The 21,597-nt window shown below is 36.2% G+C and overlaps 1 long non-coding RNA gene across 1 annotated transcript; it reads left to right on the forward strand.

Moving 5' to 3' along the window:
• The first annotated feature begins 19,176 nt into the window (after positions 1-19,176).
• On the forward strand, positions 19,177-20,138 carry LOC109612527 (uncharacterized). The gene is made up of 2 exons (XR_002194572.2): positions 19,177-19,267; positions 19,327-20,138. It is a non-coding gene; the product is annotated as an uncharacterized LOC109612527 (long non-coding RNA).
• The last annotated feature ends 1,459 nt before the right edge of the window (positions 20,139-21,597 follow it).

Consider the following 21,597-nt stretch of genomic DNA (forward strand, 5'->3'; position numbering starts at 1 on the left):
CAAATATTTTTTATCCATTTGCTTTATAAATTATTTTGGCAAACATTAATGTTTAAAAATAATTAAAAAGAATTGTAAAACATAAAAAAACTGAATTTTTATTTTCTCTTAAATTATCTCTTTTTTAGACTCATATTCTAGAACACGGTTTTGAGCACCCCTGCTCTAGAGCAGTGCTGCTCAAGAACAAGAGCGCGCTCAGCAGTCAATTTCTCTTCGCTTTTAGAGATCATCAAGAGATCAGCGTAAAAAAATTATGAGATTTATTGATACTGTTGGACCAACTTCATATTTAAAAACAATTGAAATAAATCATAGAATACAACGAAAAACAGAATATTAATTTTCTCTTTAATATTCACTTTTGCGGACTCACGGTTTTGAGCAGTGCAGCTCTAAAGAAAAAGTACAACACATTATACGAATCACAATGTCTACAAACACAATCGAATAACAGTTTATAATGTATGTATCCTGGCAGCTGTAGAAGGAAAAGTTCAGAGAGTACAGAAAAAATTTAGCTAAATAAGAAATAAATATTGAATAAAGATCGACAAAGAATAGCTGACTATACAGGGTGAGATAAAAAAAAAAAAACAGGAACAAAGTCAAACGCCATAATTTTTACATTTTTTTTTAAAATTTTTTAAAGCAAAAAATGTCGGAAATAGCCCCAAAATTTAGAATAAGTTTAGATTTGTTCGAATTGGTCACCTTAGGCACGAATAATGGTCTTCAAAGGCCAGTGAAATCGTCACACGCTGCCCAAATGTTGCTCTACGGTATTTTTGCCCATTCCCGGCGAAGCGCTTGCTTGAGGTGATCGACACTTTGGTATTTTTTAATGTCAACCTTGCTTTCCAAAATACTCCAGGCACAATAGTCCAACGGATTAGTATTCGGAGATTTTGGTGGCCATTGTGCGCTGGAAATGAAGCAGGGAACCTCCTTTTGTAACCCTTCTTGGGTGGCGCGTACTGAGTGCGATGGTGCTGAGTCCTGTTGGAATGACCAAGGTCTGCGGTCAAAATGTTTGGGCACCTTTAATACACCCTCCAAAATATTTTCGCGATAATATACGGCATTTATTCTGATGCCACGGTCGATTAATACGAGTGGAGAGCGATCATCGGCTGTTATGGCGACCCACACTATCACCATGGCCGGCGCTTGAGTTCTGATGGCCAAGAGAAGGTGCACATTTTCAGCTAACCTCTTTGCAAGTAAACATGACACACAACTGCTGGACAATGAATATTTTCTTATCGGAGAAAACCACATTCGGCAGTTCAACAGTTTCGACCAAGCGAAGCAACTCTTTAGCTCTTTTGAATCTATTTTTTGGCAAAGTGAGCGTTATTGGGAGATGATTTTTTGCCCAAAATGCAAGATTTTGACTTGCATGACGTTCGACAAAAATTTTATTTCACGTTTGAGACTTATAATTTGGCCGTCTAGATCTTGCGATTTAATGCCATTAGTTTTGTGGGGCTAAGTTTAGCCTCATGTCTATACAGACGAGCCCGCTTCAACTGATGCACTAGAAGACAACATTGAAGCATTTATTTGTGAGATACCGACCGAAATGTTGGAAAGACTATGCCGAAACTGGAATAAGCGGATGCAACATCTGAGGCACAGTTGCGGCCAATATTTGCATGAAATTATCTTCAAATATTAAATTATGTCTACAGTACAATTAATTCAAATAAAGATTCCATGAATTTTTCTGAACTTTATGTGTTTTCTTTTCTTATTTTTTTTTTTAATCAAATCTAAAATTTTCGAGGAAATTAATTTACCCATTCAATTTTGTGCAAACTCTGCAATATTTTTTTTTAGTGATAGGTCAGGGCCCAAAATGGACAATATCGGTACTCCATCAAGTACCTTCCATATAAAGGGTGCTAATTTGGAAAAATTATAACTCTTATAAAAGAAGTCCGATTGTCTTCAAATTACACACATTACAATATTTTTATTAACTCAAGTTCCGGTGTGAAGATAAAATATGTCGGTCAACTCCTTCTGGTAACTTTCCCACCAAGGGTCAAAATTTTGAATATCCATGAAGCTCATAAAACACGAAATTAACATCCGATTCCATTCAGACTTTGCACATCTCGATATTTCTACCAACACAAGATCTGGAATAAAAATGGTAGCGATCGGAACATTTCTCCTGGTACCTCGCCCACAAGATCAAAGTTTTGAATGAGCAAAACGATTGTAAAATCCGAAACAAGAAGTCGGTTCTCTTCATATTTCACACATCCCATTATTTCGACTAACACAAGATCTGCTGTGAAAATGGGATATATCGGTTTACTCCTTCTGGTACCTCTCCCCCACAAAGGATCAAAGTTTTGAATATCCATGAAGCTTATAAAACGCAAAATTAACATTGAATTCCATTCAGACATAGTAAATCTCAATATTTCCATCAAAACAAGATCTGTTAAAACGTAGAGATCGGACAATTGCTTCTGGAACAACCCCCACATAGGGTTCAAGATTTGGAAAATAACGCTCAAAACAAGCCAGCTATACAAGGTGCTATATATAAATATTTTTCCCAACCGGAAACCTGATATGGAATATGGAATTTGTGATTTCGCATAAAATTCGATTTTCTTGTAATTTTGTCCATACCAATATTTTTATCTGTATTACCTGAAGTATGAAAATGGAATACTTCGGTCGGCTATATCTGGTAGTTCACGCACATTTCAACATTTTCTAATAATTATTATATTTCTCATATAAAGGGAAGGTTTAGAGTAAGATCCAAATTATAATAGACTGAACATTTAGTTCTTTTTTTTTGGATTTTGAACTTGAAATCCTTTTTTGTATGCCTTTAAACGAAGGTTTTTCTAAAGGTGTTCTTCATATAAGAAACATATATATGGGAGTCTTTTAAATATATGTTCTAAAGATTAGAATAGACTTATCTCCTTTATGTATAGAATACCTCCCAAACACCTTCTCTTCATAAATTCTCATGGGATATTTTTCAAAATTATATTCTCGTTTGTATAAGTCCTAGCTCTTTTTATATAGAATTTCCACCAAAAAAGTCATCCACTACAAAGAGAACATCTCAAAGGGTCCTGAGTACACCGACTATTTCTCAGTAAGTCATCCATAAAAAGAATATGCCTAATCGGCTCTTCTCGCTGCATTATACCTCTTAGAATGCCTTATAATATACCAAACTTTCCACTTTTTAATACCGTTTTCCCAAACTCAAAAAAAGTACTCCCCCTCCCCTCCCCCTCAGCCATTGTCTGCCATGCTGTTGTCGATGATATTAACAGCATATTTGCCCAAACCTTGGTGTTAAGCTTCTTCCAACCCATGAAAAAAATGACCACACATTTGGTTTGGTATGCCAAACAAAAAGAAGATTAAATAACATGTTCAATCTTGATCTGAGTTGTAGTCCCCGCTATTAAAAATAAACCCCACCCCACCCAACCTGCCTCCGTGTTTCGGTAGTAGTTTCGAAAAATATAGAATTATTTCAGCTGTTTTGTTATGCGTCGGACGTATCCTCCTCCTCCTCCTCATACTGCTTCTCCATCTTCTTCTTATCTCAATTAGGCCACGTGCTGTGGTGGCTTTGCGCGTTACTTTGGTCGGTGCCGCTGTTACGAAGTTTAACAAAAATGTCAAATATTTGACAGTCATTCTTTTCCAACTCCATCGGCCACATTCAACCTCTATGGCCTGGTGCTAGCTATTCAAACCCTCGGCAAACAGACAAACAAACATATTGGCTTACTGACTGCCTTACTGACTGGCTGGCTGACTGACTGTCCAACAAAAAACGTAATCAGATATCGTTGCTCCTCTACGTTTTGCTCTCCCATCTGCCGCCATTGTTTGCGTGAGGTTGCAGGAAAAAAGTGTTCCGACCGACCGACCGACCCACTGCCACTCTTTATTTATTTTTTATTTGTTTGTTGTTATTGTTCACTTGTTTCGTGTTTTTTCTTTGCTTTTCTTTTTTGTTTGTCGTCCTTTCCCCATATATATTTATGTATGTTTCCCATATTTGCTTCGTTTTTTTGTTGTTGTTTTGTTGCTCCTTTTCGAGCGCAGAAAAGCTTTTAACAATTGTCAATGTGTGAATGTGTGTGTGTGTGAGTGTTGTGTGCAAGTGGAAAGAGTAATGAAAATATATTGGAATATAAATGCATACATTTACAGTTATCCTGACATGTATACAAGTTTTTCCATTTCCATTTGTTTGGCCGTGTGTACGTGCTTGTGTGTGTGTGTGTGCGAGAGTGTATTTGTTCACATATTCATGCCTAATACATAAAACTTCAGAACTGAAATGACAAGAGGATGTTCCTGAGTGTTCAAGTTCGTAGCAAACTGATGGGATCAATTTTTGTATCTAAATAATAATGTGGATAATGTATCTACGTCATAAAAGAAACGTGAATACTATAGCTATGTCAAAAATTAACATGGGTAATGTATCTATGTTTAAAAAGTATCGCGGATAAAGTAGAATAAAGAGAAGAATGTATCTACATTACAAAATTAGCGCAGAGAATGTATCTAGGTTGTAGAACTAAGATGGATAATGTATCTACGTCATAAAATAATGTGGATAAAGAATCTACGTCATAAAACTAATGTGAATAATGTATCTACGTCATATAATTAACGTGGATAAAGTATCTAAGTCCTAAAACTAACCAGGATAAAGTATCCATGTTCTAAAGCAAACCTGGAAAATGTATCTTCATCATGAATCTAATGTGGAAAATGCATCTACGTCATAAAACTAACGTGGATATTGTATCTACGTCATGAATCTAAAGTGAATAATGTATCTACGTCACGTAATTAACGTGAATAATGTATCTGGGTTCCGAAACTGATCTGGATAAAGTATCTACGCCATGAATTTATCGTGGGAAATGTATATACGCACGAATAATTTATCTACGCCATGTAATTAAAGTGGATAATGTATCTACATCATGCAACTACCGTGGTTAATGTATCTACATCATGTAATTGACGTGGATACTGAATCCATGTCTTAAAACTAACCAGGATAATGTATCTACTTCGTATAATATCCTGGATAATGTATCTATGTCATATGATTAACCTGGATAATGTATCTGCATCACTCAACAATCGTGGATAATTTATCTTCTTCATATAATTAACCTGGATAATGTAACTACGTCATGAATCTAACGTGGAAAATGTATCTACGTCATATAATTAACGTGGATACTGCATCTACGTACGGATAATTTATCTACGTCCTAAAACTAACCTTGATAATGTATCTTCGTACGGATAATTTATCTACGTCATGGAATTGGCGTTGGTAATGGATCTAGGTCACGAATCTAACGTGTATAATGTATCTCCGTCATAGAACTTACATGGATAAGGTATCTACGTTGTAGAACTAACATGGATAATGTATCTACGTTGCGTAACTAACATGGATAATGTATCTACGTTGCATAACTAACATAGATAATGTATCTACGTTGTAGAACTAACATGGATAATGTATCTACGTCAAATAATTAACGTGGATAAAGTATCCACGTCCAAAAACAAACATAGAAAATGTATCTACGTCATAAAACTAACGTGAATTTTGTATCTACGTCATGAATCTAACGTGAATAATGTATCTACGTCACGTAATTAACGTGGATAATGTATCTGGGTTCCGAAACCAATCTGGATAAAGTATCTACGCCATGAATTTATCGTGGGAAATGTATATACCTACGAATAATTTATCTACGCCATGTAATTAACGTGGATAATGTATCTACGTCATGCAAATACCGTGGATAATGCATCTACATCCTGTGATTGACGTGGATACTGAATCCATGTCTTAAAACTAACCAGGATAATGTATCTACTTCGTATAATATCCTGGATAATGTATCTGTGTCATATGATTAACCTGGATAATGTATCTGCATCACTCAACTATCGTGGATAATTTATCTTCTTCATATAATTAACCTGGATAATGTATCTACGTCATGAATCGAACGTGGAAAATGTATCTACGTCATATAATTAACGTGGATACTGCATCTACGTACGGATAATTTATCTACGTCATGTAATTAACGTGAATAATGTATCTACGTCCTAAAACTAACCTTGATAATGTATCTACGTACGGATAATTTATCTACGTCATGGAATTGGCGTTGGTAATGGATCTAGGTCACGAATCTAACGTGTATAATGTATCTCCGTCATAGAACTTACATGGATAAGGTATCTACGTTGTAGAACTAACATGGATAATGTATCTACGTTGCAAAACTAACATGGATAATGTATCTACGTTGCATAACTAACATAGATAATGTATCTACGTTGTAGAACTAACATGGATAATGTATCTACGTCAAATAATTAACGTGGATAAAGTGTCCACGTCCAAAAACAAACATGGAAAATGTATCTACGTCATAAAACTAACGTGGATATTGTATCTACGTCATGAATCTAACGTGAATAATGTATCTACGTCACGTAATTAACGTGGATAATGTATCTGGGTTCCGAAACCAATCTGAATAAAGTATATAGGCCATGAATCTATCGTCGAAAATGTATCTACGTACGAATAATTTACTTACGCCATGTAATTAACGTGTATAATGTATCTACGTCATGCAACTACCATGGACAATGTATCTACATCATGTAATTGCCGTGGATACTGTATCCACGTCCTAAACTTAACCAGGATAATGTATCTACGTCGTATAATTAACCTGGATAATGTATCTACGTCATAAAATTAAACTGAATAATGTATCTGCATCATAAAACTATCGTGAATTATGTATCTACTTCATATAATTAACCCGGATAATGTATCTGCTTCACTCAACTATCGTGGATAATATATCTAAGTCATGTAATTTATGTGGGTAATGTATCTACGTCCTAAAACAAACCTAGATAATGTACCTATATCCTTAAACTAACTTGAATAATGTATCTACGTCATTAATCGAACGTGAAAATGTATCTACGTCATATAATTAACGTGGATAGTGTATCTACGTACGGATAATTTATCTACATCATGTAATTAACATGGATAATGTATCTTCGTCATTCAACTATCGTGGATAATGTATCTACGTTATGTAATTAACGTGAATAATGTATTTACGTCCTAAAACTAACCTTGATAATGTATCTACGTACGGATAATTTATCTACGTCATGTAATTAGTGTTGGTAATGGATTTACGTCATGAATCTAACATGAATAATGTATCTAAGTCATGAATCTAACGTAAATAATGCATCTCCGTCAGAGAACTAACATTGATAAAGCATCTACGTCATAAAATAATATGGATAATGTATCTACGTTACAAAATTAAAGTGGAAAATGTATTTACGTCCTTAAACTAACCTAGATAATGTATCTCCGTCATATAATTAACTTGCTAAATATATCTTAGTCATAAAAGCCGAATGGATAATATATCTACGTTAAAAAGCTGTTATGGATAATGTATCTACTTTACTTTTTATTTACGATTTAACGATATCCGTCAGAGGAAATCACTCTAGCTTCTGAAAGAATTGAAGTAGTTTGATAAAATTTTACTCAGATGTGTGTTTGTCCTGTAGGACTTTTAGTATTGACAAGTAAAAAATCTGTAAGTTCGGCCGGCCCGATCTTTGAATACCCTCCACAATTTGGAACGATTTTGGCAATTTTCAAAAAAATTAAATCCGTTAAAAATTCTATTAAAATCTTAAAAATACCGAATGTACCCGTTATATTAGGGCCTAAACGACGACGTGGACCTGCTTAGGCAACTTTTTCATTAACCATTTTAATATACAATAATGTAGCTAAAATCATCAAAATACCGAATATCAGAGGGTATTTTTATATGGGGGCTATACCAAAACGTGGACCTACATCACCCAAATTCAATACCAAAAATCCTGCAGAGATAATACACATTTGAGTAAAATTTCATCAACCTACTTCATTTCGTTCGGAAGCTGAAGTGATTTCCACAGACGGATAGACGGACATCGCTAAATCGACATAGAATTTTATGCTGATCAAGAATATATATACTTTGTGGGGTCCAAAATGTATATTTCGAGGTATTACAAACGTAATGCCAAACTTAATATACCCTCCATACAATGGTGGAGTGTATAAAAATGCCCTCTCCTACAGTTCACAACAACATCACACAGAAATCAGCAAACAAAATATTTTTTCCACTCAATTTCACTCTTGTAGCAAATCTCTAACTCTATTTGAAGCGATTCTCCTCCCAAGGTAATTTTCCAAATAGTTGAGACTCGAGAGCGTTTCCACATAAAAAAGAATAAAGAGCAAATTCCGACAGTACCGAAATTCCAACTCACTCCCCAGTGAAAACGATCAAATCTGTGCTCTGGTGTAAAAATTGTGGCGAGCGCCTAAAAGTATGCTTCAAATAGCCCTAGTATGATATACTTTAGACAAATCCTCAATGAAAACGATTACAAATTGCTCTCTTAAATTATCCAAGTGGTATAGGATATCATCGGTTGACTTTTGTATTTTCCTAGTTAATTTTATTTGCATTTCCACTTGACTGGAACGGCTCAGAATTATCAAAATGGGTTCTCACATCTAATATAAGTAAATAAACACCTTGTATATATATGTGTGTGTAACCATGTGTTAATACATGGATGTGAATGTGTGTGTGTAAAAACCAATACAATGATGAATGACCAATCGTTTGCTAGGTAATATAAGTTTGTTTGGTGAAACTTTCTTTTGATTCTCCAAAAAGTATTTTCACACATAAACAACAACAACAACAACCAAAAGAACAACAGAACAACAACAATATTAATTAAACTTGAACTATTTATGACTAATCCACACTGACATTCGTTGTATGTTTCTGTGTGTGTGTGCCGACAATCGTTTGTTTGGCATTACCTTCAATCGACTCCCAAAGGAGCACTAAAATGAGATGGTCACTCCGGTATGTGGATCCAAAATTAACCCTTCACATGGCCCACATATACACCTTGGCAATTAACTGAGTTTGGTTTGCGGCTATTTGCCATTGGAGATATGTCTGTTAGGGGTAGCCTGCCAGCGATGTAGCCCCAAATGACCTATCACCCCTTCCTCTCTCTCTCTCTCTTCTCGCTCCCTCCCCTCAATGACAATAAAAACGACTGGTAATATTCAAGTTTCAGTAAAAGTTAATTAGAAATGAAATTAGTTTTGACTAAATTCGTATTATTTGTGTGCGACTGTGTGTGCGAGTGTGTGTGTTATAATAATTTTTAAACCCTCCACCACAGTATGGAGGCTATATTAAGTTTATCATTCCGTTTGTAACACCTCGAAATATACATTTTAGACCCCACAAAGTACCCATATTCTTGACCAGCATAAAATTCTGTGTCGATTTAGCGATGTCCGTCCGTCTGTCCGTCTGTGGAAATCACTCTATATAACCGTACCTCCCGATATTCGGTAGTTTGATAATTCTAACTACATTATTCACCCGAATTGTTTCGAACTTGGTATTTGAAGTTCGTAATGGATACTACAGCCTAGGACAGAAAATTGTCTGTGCAGGTCCACATCTTCGTATAGCCCTTACATAACGGTACCTCCCGATATTCGGTATTTTAATGATTTTATGGACATTTTTCATCAGAATTGTTTCAAATTTGGTATTTGAAGTTCATAATGGATACTACAGCCCATAACAGAAAATTGTCTGTGCAGGTCCACGTCTCGGTATAGCCCCCATATAACGGTATCTCCCGATATTCGGTATTTTGATTATTTTAGCGACCCTATTCACTGGAATTGTTTCAAATTTGGTATTTGAAGTTCGTAATGGATACTACAGCCTAAGACAGAAAATTGTCTGTGCAGGTCCACGTCTTCGTAGAGCTCCCATATAACAGTACCTCCCAATATTCGGTATTTTGATGGTTTTTAGCTACAGTATTCACCGATTCTTTTTAAGTTTCGCATTTGAATATTGTGATAGCTTATGACAAAAGTTACCTTTGCAGGTCCATGTCGTCGTAAAGACCCTAAAATAACAGCTACATTCGGTATTTTTAAAATTTTAACAGAATTTTTTAAGGATTTTTTTTTTTTTAAAAATTCCAAATTCGTTCCAAATGGTAGAGGGTATACAAAGTTCGGCCCGGCCGAACTTACAGCTTTTTTAGTTTTTTTCTCTCACTTTGTTGGAATACGGATGAATGCCTAATGGCAATAGTTGGTGAGGACGAAACACACAAATGCGTCATCCTTAGCTCACCTGGGATATATTCGTGTGATTTATTTAATGAACTCAAATGCATTTTTTTGGTGATATTTATTAGAGCCTGGTCATAAATAAATAAAACAAATAACTGTAGTTTTTAAATTGAGTTTTGTGTGCGCTGTGGATTTTTTTTCCGTGTCGTATTACAGACATAATTGTTCGTCATAAATTACAGCGGTGTGTCTGTTCCAGTTTTGGTAAATAAGGAAAATATGCTAATTTTTATTCTCCCGTAGGGACATTAGATCATCTGGTTTATTTACAAATGTAAATCGAACCTTGAAAAGGAAATAAAATTTATTTTTTAATTTGTCGAAAAAAAATTAATTTTTGCCAATTCCCGCCACAGAGACCCCATGTGAGATTTGTCTGAAAGCGTTAACAAATTTTTTTAATCACAGCTGCAAAATGTCAACCAGCCACAACAACCGGCACTCTCAGGCGCAATCAAACTCAGCCAACAATTTGAGTCAGACCCAAACTGACAAATATACTCGTCTGAACATTATTTCGCTATAGATATGTGCTGGACCTGTCTGTTGACTTGTCTACTTCGAAATATTTGCATAGCTATTGCAGTTGTTGTTGTTGTTGAAAAGTGTTGTAATTGTTTTATTATTTGGCATACCAAAATGTCAACAGAGTATCATAAATTAAAATGCTTAAATATTTTGCCAAACATTTCTTGGCAGGAGTAGTCCGGGGAGGAGGGAGGTGATGGAAAGAAATCGAAAACACAACAAAATCACCCCAAAAGATAAAATTCATTCAGAATAGTTTTGGGTTCAATTTTCGTTAACATGAACATTCACACGCAAGTGTCAAGCGGTGGAACAGTGGAGGAAATTGAGGCAAAACTGGTCCATGTTAAGTTTAGGTTCTGATGGAAGGCAATAAAGAGTTGCCAACCATTTTTATACCCTCCACCTTGGAAAGGAGCGTCGTAGACTCCATTAAGTATGTGTATTCATAATCAGCATAAAATTCTAAGTCGATTTAACGATGTCCGTCTGTCTGTCTGTCTGTTGAAATCACGATACAGCCCACATTATTTGACGTAGAGCGTCAAAATTTAGCACAGCCATTTATATTGTGTCTAGGATGGTTGGTAATGAAAATGAGATATATCGGTCCACGTTTTGGTATAGTCCCCATATAACGGTACCTCCCGATATTCGGTATTTTTCGTTATTTTTGCCACATTTTTTCACGGATTTGTCTAGAAATTGGTATTTGTTGGTCGCAATGGGTTCCAGCTCCGGTGGCGAAACATTGCATGTATGGGTCCACTACTTGGTAAAGCCCCCATATAACGGTACCTCCCGATATTCGGAATTGTGATGATTTTTGCCACATTTTTCACGGATTTGTCCAGCTCTTTTGGCGAAACACTGTGTCTATAGGTCCACGTTTTTGCATAGCCCCATATAGCCGTATTTCCCGATATTCGCTATTTTGATGATTTTTTGGCACATTTTCCCATGAATTTGTCTAAAAGTAGGTATATGTGGGTCATAATGGGCTCTAATGTTTCCTTTACCCAAAGGTGGAGGGTATTAAAAGTTTGGCCCGGCCGAACTTAATGTTTTTTTTACTTGTTTGAGATAATTTTCTTTAATTTTTAAGCAGGACCTCTAGTGTAAAATGGGGACTCTACAATTATTGTAAACGAAGCCTCCTGGTGGTGAATAGAAGAAATACCCTCATCTAACGACTAGTTTGCACATCACGTTAGAGTCACATGTATACTCGCTCGCCAACACCTAAGTAAAAAGTCTAGTGCTAGAATCTTAACTTGTGGGTAGGTGGTAAATTAATCGCGGTTATTAGAAATTTACACAAAAGGGTACTAAAAGGTACTGTGTGCTAAAAGGTACTGTGCGCTTATTATTCTACATCTAGGCCTAAAATTTTTAAATTACTCATGTACCATTGATCGCTACTTATACAGGAATGTATATATATATATATATATATTTAATCAGCATAAAATTCTGTGTCGATTTAGCCATGTCTGTTCTCCTGACGCCTGTGGAAATCACTCTAGCTTTCGAACGAATTTAAGTGGGTTAATAAAATTTTGTTTTCATGCATTTTAGGTCTCTAGAATTTTTGGTTTTGAAAATGGGTCATATAGTCCCACATTTTATTATAATTGACTGTGGAGGTCCACGTTTTCGTAAAGCACCATATAAGTGGAACACCTAATATAAGTTTCTTATACCCTCAGCCATGTGGCTAGAGAGGGTATATATCATTTGATACAGCCAAAACGTGCCTCATCGAAACAACGGTTTTTGACCCTTGGTCTTTTCGGATCAAATCCGTTTCAGGACATTTGCAGCCAATATAGCGATGTCCGTATCTCTGGCTGGTGCGCACGATAACTCTCGAAGGGAGTATCCGATATGATCTAAACTTGCTACATCGCAATATTATTGTCAAACTTAGGGTGGAAGTACATAAAACGCATATTTGGCTGGCTTAAGTCATCGGCTGGCTTCTTCGTAGATGAACAAAGGAGTTTTAGGTTGACTTAGTTCGATTTTGGCCCTAGGCTCCTTTTTTCATTTCCGAAGAAGCCAGCCGATAACTTAAGCCAGCCAAATAAGCGCTTTATGTATTCCCAGCCTTAGATCGAGTTTGGAGATGGGCGATTCGGCCCACTCCTCCCACACAAAAGATCGAAAGTTTCACAAAAAAAAAAAAAAAATATTTTATGCACAGAAAGTAAGGTGCGAAAATGGACAATATCGATCCACTCCATCAAGTACCTCTCCCACACAGGATCGAAATTTTTAATAGCCATGAAGCTCAAAAAACGCGAAAAAAAAAAACATCCGATTCATTTAAAATCTCACACACTTGATCTGGTGTGAAGATGGTAGATATCGGACTACGCCTTTTGATACCTCCCCCACAAAATGTCAATATTTTGAATAATTTTAACTTTAATTTAAAATGTGAACTAAGGTGTGAAGAAGTTAGATATCGGATTACTCCTTCTGGTACCTAAACCACGAAGGGTCGAAATTTTCAAAAAATATATTTTCTGCACAGAAAGATAAGCGATAATCCGATTACGCAAACTTTTCAAATCCTAATATTTACAGCAGTGCTAAGTGAGGTGCGAAAATAGACAATATCGATCCACTGCATCAAGTACCTCCCCCACACAGGATCAAAATTTTGAATAGCCGTAAAGCTCATAAAACGCGATATGAACATCCGATTCTTTTAAAATCTCATACATCCCAATATTTCTACTTAAGCAAGATCTGGCGTGAAGATGGTAGATATCGGACTACACCTTCTGGTACCTCCCCCACAAAAGGTCAATATTTTGAATAATTTTAAATTTTATAAAATGTGAACTAAGAGTCCGATTATCTTCACATTTCGCACATTTCAATATTTCCACTACCACAAGGTGTGCTATGAAGCAAGGATTAAACGGACCACTCCTTCTAGTACCACCCCCACAACAGGTCAAAATTTGGAATAACCATTAAGCTCATAAAGAGCGACATCAGCATCCAATTACTTTCAAACTCGGCATATCCAAATAGTTCTTCCAACACAAGAATTGTTATGAAGGTGAACAAAATCGGACTACTCATTTTGGTATGCCACCCCCCCCCCCCCACAATGGACCAAAATTTTGAATAATTATAACTCTCATAAAACACAAAATAAGCATCTGATTCTCTTCAAATTTCGCACATCCAAATATCTCTTTCCACACAAGATATGTTATAAAGATAAAAGATATCGGTCCACTCCATCTGGTATCTCTTCTACAAAGGGTAGCAATTTTCAAAGCTTATAATATTGGCTCATTCCTTCGGAATCCCTCCAGTTTGAATAATCCTAATGCAATAAGCTAATATTGGCTGAAGGTATGCAGCTGTCGGCAATACCGACTGATTCTATTTAACTTAAATCTTAATTCAAATCCACTGAAAACCATTAAAGAAAGTCTTAAAGTCGGACGGGCCGACTTTATGATACCCTACACCACTTTGCTAATTTAGTAGAGCTCCGCATGACAATTAAAAGTTTTTATGGGAGAATTCAATCATACACGCTATGATTATTATTACCATTTAAAGTTCAAAGAACTAAATATGCCGAAGCATTTGTATCTTTTAAATTCGGAGTTGTATTGCCCATTTGGTGCACAATTAATCTGAAATCGGATAAAAATATATATGGGAGCTATATCCAAATCGGAACCGATCTCGATAAAATTTGGCAAAGATATTTCTGAGCTGTATTTGATATATTTCCCTGAATATCGTTGTTACGGAGTGCATATTACGGCTGTGGGTAACAAATATGACAAATCGGATGAACAGTATATATGGGAGCTATAGCTATATCTGAACCGATCTTCACTAAATTTGACATACTAGCTTCTAGACTCAATTCGGTCGAAAGTGCCAAATCCAATCATCCAATTTGGGCAAATAATAGACGTTTGGTGCACAATCAAAGGTAAATGTGACGAAGTTATATATGGGATCTATATCCAAATCTGAACCGATCTCGATAAAATTTAGCAAAGGTATTTCTGAGCTGCATTTGATATATTTCCCCAAATATTGTTGTTACAGAGTGCATATTACGGCTGCGGAGGACAAAAATAATGAATCGGATGAACAATATATATGGGATCTATAGCTATATCTGAACCGATTTCGATCAAATTTGGCATACTTATTTTCAGGCCTAATTTAGTTGTATGTGCAAAATTCCATACTATTCGGGCTGATATTACACATTTGGTGCACAATAAAAGGCAAATCGGACGAAGATATATATGGGAGCTATATCTAATTTTTTATCGATTATCTCCAATTTCAATAGGGTTCGTCTTTGGGCCAAACAAATGATTTGTGCAAAATTTCATCGGGATAGGGCAATAAATGCGAACTGTACTTTGTTTACAAAAATACATGGACGGACGGACAGATGGACGGACGGACAGACGGAGGGACATGCATAAATCGACTCAGAATGTGATTCTATGCAGATCATCAAAAGGAACTATGGGTCTATATCGTTTCCTTTTGCCTGTTACAAACAAATGCACAAAGATATAATACCCTGACCACCTTGTAGTGTAGGGTATAAAAAAATGAATTTGGGCGCCGAGTGTTTTTATAAAAATATTCCGGCAATATTTTTCCGAAGAGCTGCTATTGTGAAATAATTTTTTGAAAGACCCCAGAGCGTATGATTGCTTTCATCACGTATCCACATGCGAGTCCCCTGAAAAAGTTTCTCCCTTTAGGAATACAACCACTTTCAGTTACTTTCAGATACTACAGATTTGTCTTATGTGGGAGGGGGACTTAACGGTTTTGTTTACTACAAAAAAATCTTCCACTGTGCTCCCACGTACACACATATGTTGGCCACAAATATTTATTGACTATCATAGCCAATATCCAGTTTCGTTTAATTTTTGTGTTTTTTTTTCGTGGGCTCTTTTTTTTTTGTGGTAAATACTTGGCACGAGTATCTTAAAAGCCAATTACTGACAGCCTGACTGGCCAAGCACAGTATAGCCTCACATGGCTGAATATCGACCGATCGTGGCCAAAGCAGCAGCCGCGGCAATGTTGAAGCTGACAAATGGAAAATCTCTAATCTGCAGAAAATCGTGTACAGGTTCGTTGGTACATCTGTTTCAATGGGTTACACAGTTCTTAAACTTGCCAGTCGGTCAAACAGCCAGCTAGCCAGGCATCCAGTCAGCCAGTCATTAATGCGGCGTTGATGTTTCTCTGAAGGTGTCATAAATCAATTTATGAAAAAAATCGAGAGAAAAAAAACAGAATTCAAAATATTTCCATGTTACTCAATACAAAATTTAGGCATTTGGGGGAAAAAATATTTGAAATATTCATTTATTTCGTACATATGTGTGAGTAATGGAACCCACATATGTATGTCGACAACTATGTGTGTTTGTAGATACAGGTATGTAAAATGGTTTTCTGTAAATATTTTTTTAAAGAGAGAGGGAGGAAAATAGCAGCACTACATCTCCATGGCATTTGATTTTACCCATGAAATCTTTTCGGAAATGATTCCTGGCAAATTGAAAAAAGCGGTTATATCAACTGAATTTGTTGTTCCGATAAATCCGATTGTCTATTATGTCCACATATTTGATATAATTCTAATATGAAGAGTGTGAACCCAGGAGCCAGTGACATTTATGAAAGCCTAAATTTGAAACGTATGATTATAATATTTTCAAGCTATAATATATCCATGGCGGAATTATCAAGGCAACTATGGGTATTCAGTAGTACTTTTTATACCCTACACCACATAGTGGTAGGGGTACTATGTCTTTGTGAATTTCTTTGTAACATGGAGAAGGAAGGGAGATAGAACCATGGTTACTTTGTAGGGTCTTAATAGAATCACTTTCTAAGTCGAGTTATGCATGCCATGAACAAAATGCGGGTCGCACTTATTGTCCGATTGAGATGAAATTTTCCAAATCATATTTGTTTGCCCCAAGGACGAACCCTATTTAAATTGGTGATAATCGGTTCAGATTTCGGCCAATATCATTCCAAATGATGTGCATTTTGGCACATCCGACCGAATTCAGTCTAGAAGCAAGTACATCAAATTTGGAGAACAACGGTTCAGATACAACTATAGCTCCCATATACATATATGTTTCATCCGAATTGGGGTTTTAAGTCCCTCACATGTGTAATATGCGCTCCAGAAACATAATATTTGCTACCGGACATCAGATACTGCTCGAAAATACCTCTGTCAAATTTCATTGAGATCGGTTCAGATTAGGATATAGCTCCCATATCTCCTTCAGACTTATTGTGCACCAAATGGCTAATATCATCCCAAAATGGACTGAATTTTGACAATTACGAGTGAATTCATCCTAGAAACCAGTACTTCAAATTTGGAGTAAATCGGTTCAGATAAAGTTATGACTTCCATATACAGGGTGAGATGAAAAAACTGCAACAAAGTCAAACGTCATATTTTTTTACATTTTTTTACAAATTTCGGAAATAGCATCAAATTTTAGAATAACTTTAGATTTGTTCGAATTGGTCACTTTTGGCACGAATTATGGCCTTCAAACGGCCAGTGGAACCGTCACACGCCGTCAAAATGTTGCTCTGCGGTATGTTGGCTCATTCCCGGTGAAGCGCTTGCTTGAGGTGATCGACACTTTGGTATTTTTAAGTGCCAAACTTGCTTTCTAAAATACTCCAGACACAATAGTCCAACGGATGGGTATCCGGAGATGGGGATTTTGGTGGCCATTGTGCGCTGGAAATGAAGCTAGGAACCTTATTTTGTAACGATTCTTGGGTGGCGCGTCCCCCAGGCTTTAATACAAACTTCAGAATATTTTCGCGATAATATTCTGCATTTATTCTGATGCCATGGTCGATTAATACGAGCGGAGAGCGATCATCGGCTGTTATGGCGGCCCACACCATCACCATGGCCGGCGCTTGAGTTCTGGTGGCCAACCGAAGGTGCACATTTTCAGCTGACCTCTTCGGCAAGTAAACGCGATCATTTTGTTTGTTCACAAACTGCTGGACAACGAATGTTTTCTCATCGGAGAAACCCAAATTCGGCAGTTCATCACTTTCGGGCAAGCAGCCAAGAAGCAACTCATTAGCTCTTTTGAGTCTATTTTTTCCACATTTTGGAGTTTTCAATGGCTTTACACCGAGCTCATTTCTCAAGATTTGCCGAATGAAATATTACGATATGTTCATCTCACAAATGTATATTATGTCTGCAGGACTTTTGGTAGTGAAAATGGGTTGTGTGGGTCCACGTTTTGGTGTAGCCCCCATATAAAGGTACCCCCGATATTCGATGTTTTGATGGTTTTTGCGACAATATTCATCGGAATTGTTTCAAATTTGGTATTTGAAATGAATGCTACAGCCTATGACAGAAATTTGTCTGTGCAGGTCCACGTCTTCGTATAGCCACCCTATAAGATAACCTCTCGATATTCGGTATTTTGATGATTTTAGCTACATTATTTACCGATTTTTTCTTCAAGTTTCGCATTTGAATATTGTAATGGCTTATGACGAAAATTACCTATGCAGGTCCATGTCGTCGTATGGACCCTAATGTTACAGCTACATTCGGTATTTTAACAGATTTTAACAGAATTTTTAACGTGTTTTATTCTTGCTGAGAATTGCCGAATTCTTTCCAAATGGTGTAGGGTATTCAAAGTTCGGCCCGTCCGAACTTACATCTTTTTTACTTGTTTTCTCACCAAAATGCTTTTGTCCGCTTGTAAACATTGGATATAATGAGCTGTCACTGGAATAATTTTAACAGCTGTCGGACGAGTGCCTTAGAAATAACAGCAGTCTGAAGTTGGTTGCAGTTTTTTTCATCTCACCCTGTACTTTGTTATTTCTAAATTCATTATTGCGATTAGTTACAAACGGAATGACGAACTTAATATATCCTCCATGCTATGTATGGTGGAGGGCAAAAATGAAAAGTATTGGCCCCCTTTGTTAGCTCTACTTTCATACTTTGCTACAGAACACCTTGCGACAGAAGTTATTTTATATAAGTTACATATTTCGGAAATAAAGGAATCAAAGAAAACGTAATTCAAAAAAATGTGAAAAAGAGGGCTGAACTTGCCCCTTCTATTTAGGTAACTTTTCGAGGTAAGCTTTCACAACGCCGATACACGTGTCTTCTATTTTTAGCTATACCTTCATAATCTGATGGATTTTTCATGAAACTATTTTTGGTGTTGACTACTAGGTCTGTATTTCCTGATAATTATTATTTTGAAAATGTCCAACAAAAAATTATCTTGAATTTGGTTTCGGATCGTTGTAAGAAATACGCCTTCAAATTTTATGGATTCCTAATCAAATATTGTTTTCTTTTGAAGCACTCAGTTCCAGTTCAGCAAAATCAATTCCACACACAAATCGCGGAGATGTTGACTCTTTTCCAAACGGAGTTATTTTCTTGTGATTAATTTATTCGAATCATATTTGAATTAAATATTTATTCTAGTTGTTGATGATGAAGTGATACAATGACTCCTACAAAGGACCCCATTCTTGCTCTCTGCCTCTCTTCCTCGAAACCCCCTCAAAAAAAAAACATTCCTTTGTGTCCCCAGAATATATTCAGAGTTTAATGAACCGTTATCGTTGTTCCATATCATCGACTGCGTTTCTTTTTTTCATTCCTCCATGACAAGGAACTCCATTCAAATCGATTTTATCGAATGCCAAACAAAACAAAACAAAATGCCAAAAAAGAAACAAAACAAGAAAGAATGACAATTCAAACAAAAATATCAATAGCAGAGGTCATTTTTGGGGCGGAGGTCATGATGATGGACCTCTGTGTGTTTAGATATTATACACTCAGAGAAAAATACGTCTCTATTCGTAATAAATTTGAGTATTTTTGTTTCGTTGTTGTTTTTTTGCCAAGTCGTGACAAGAAAATCAATAAACGCATGACATTGTATTTGGTCATGAGCGGCCTTCTTAGCAGGGATATGGCATGGAGGATAATAAAAATTACATATGTGTATGTTTATGAGTGTGTGTGCCATTTCTTTTATTTTGCTGCTCCGATTGTTGATGGGTATTTAGCCAATGCGAAGGAAAGACATTATATTTTCCATTTGATGTTGTTGGGGGGGTAATAAAGTAAATAAATAAAAATGACCATTTGCCATCGCTTCTTCTTCTTCTTCGAATTTTTTATTTGGGAAAATATTTCGATTTTAATTTTTTCTTACAAGTTTTACGATGCCACTAAATTTTATTGCGACCCGCTTTAAAATATTGAAAATGTAATTCCGGAATATCTTAGGAATGATTTCATAAAAGTTTGATGTTGGATTTAAAAACAAGGAAAACTGAATCGATTATGAAATGGAAGCAGAAGTCCAGTTCTCCCAACAAGAGGAGGCGTGAGTGTTTATTTTCGATTCCGTATTCATATACGAGGGTTGTTCAAAAAGTATCTCAATTTTGTAATTCTAATAAAAAGGTTTTTTTCTACCCTCTATCATACATAGCATGGAGGGTATAGCATGAAGGATATTGTATATAACGGTACCCCCATATTCGGTGTTTTGATGATTGGAGCCAAATTTTTCAATGAAATTCTTTGAAAATCCACAAAGGGAGTTTCTTCTGAGTACTTTACCCCCTGGAAGAGTATTGTCTATATATCGTGTATCCCCCATATAACGGTACCTCCCAATATTCGGCATTTTGATGATTTTAGCTACATTTTGGAATTGTCTAAAAATCCATACTAGATGTTTTTTCCAAGCGTTTTCCCCCTGGAAGAGTATTGTCTATATACGCCCCCGATATCGTATAGCCTACATACAACGGTACCCCCGGATATACGATATTTTGACGATTTTAGAGACATTATTCAACGGAGTTGTTTCAAATTTTGTATTTAGAATTCGTAATGGTTACTACAGCCTATGACAAAAATTGTGGACGCAGGCCCACGACTTCGTATAGCCTCCATATAGCGGTACCTCCCAATATTCGGTATTTTGATGATTTTAGTAACATGATTCACCGGAATTGTTTCAAATTTAGTATTTGGAATTCATAACGGGAACTACAGTATATGACAGAAAATTGTTTATACAGGTCCAGAACTTCGTATAGGCCCCATTTATTAGAACCTCCCTATATTCGGTATTTTGACGATTTTAGGTACAATATTCACTGAAATTTTGAAGTTCGTTATAGGTACTACAGCCTGTGACAGAAAATTGCCTATGCATTTCCAGGTCTTCGTATAGCCTCCATATAACGGTACCTCCCTATATTCGGTATTTTGATGATTTTAGCTACATTATTCACCGGTTTTTTTCAAGTTTCGTATTTGAATATTTTAATAGTTTATGACAAAAATTGCCTATGCCAAAACTCCTTTGTCCATCTACTAAGAAGCCGCCGATGACTTAAGCCAGCCAAATATGCGCTTTATGTATTTCCATCCTATATTCAGTATTTTTAAGATATTAACAGAATTTTTAACGGATTTTATTTTTTTTTTTGAAAATTTCCAAATTCGTTCCAAATGGTGGAGCATATTCAAAGTTCGGCCCGGTCGAACTTACTGCTCAAATGGTGGAAGGTATTCAAAGTTCGGCCCGGCCGACTTT

This window comes from Musca domestica, unplaced genomic scaffold (genome assembly GCF_030504385.1).
Source record: "Musca domestica strain aabys unplaced genomic scaffold, Musca_domestica.polishedcontigs.V.1.1 22, whole genome shotgun sequence".
Classification (NCBI taxonomy): domain Eukaryota; kingdom Metazoa; phylum Arthropoda; class Insecta; order Diptera; family Muscidae; genus Musca; species Musca domestica.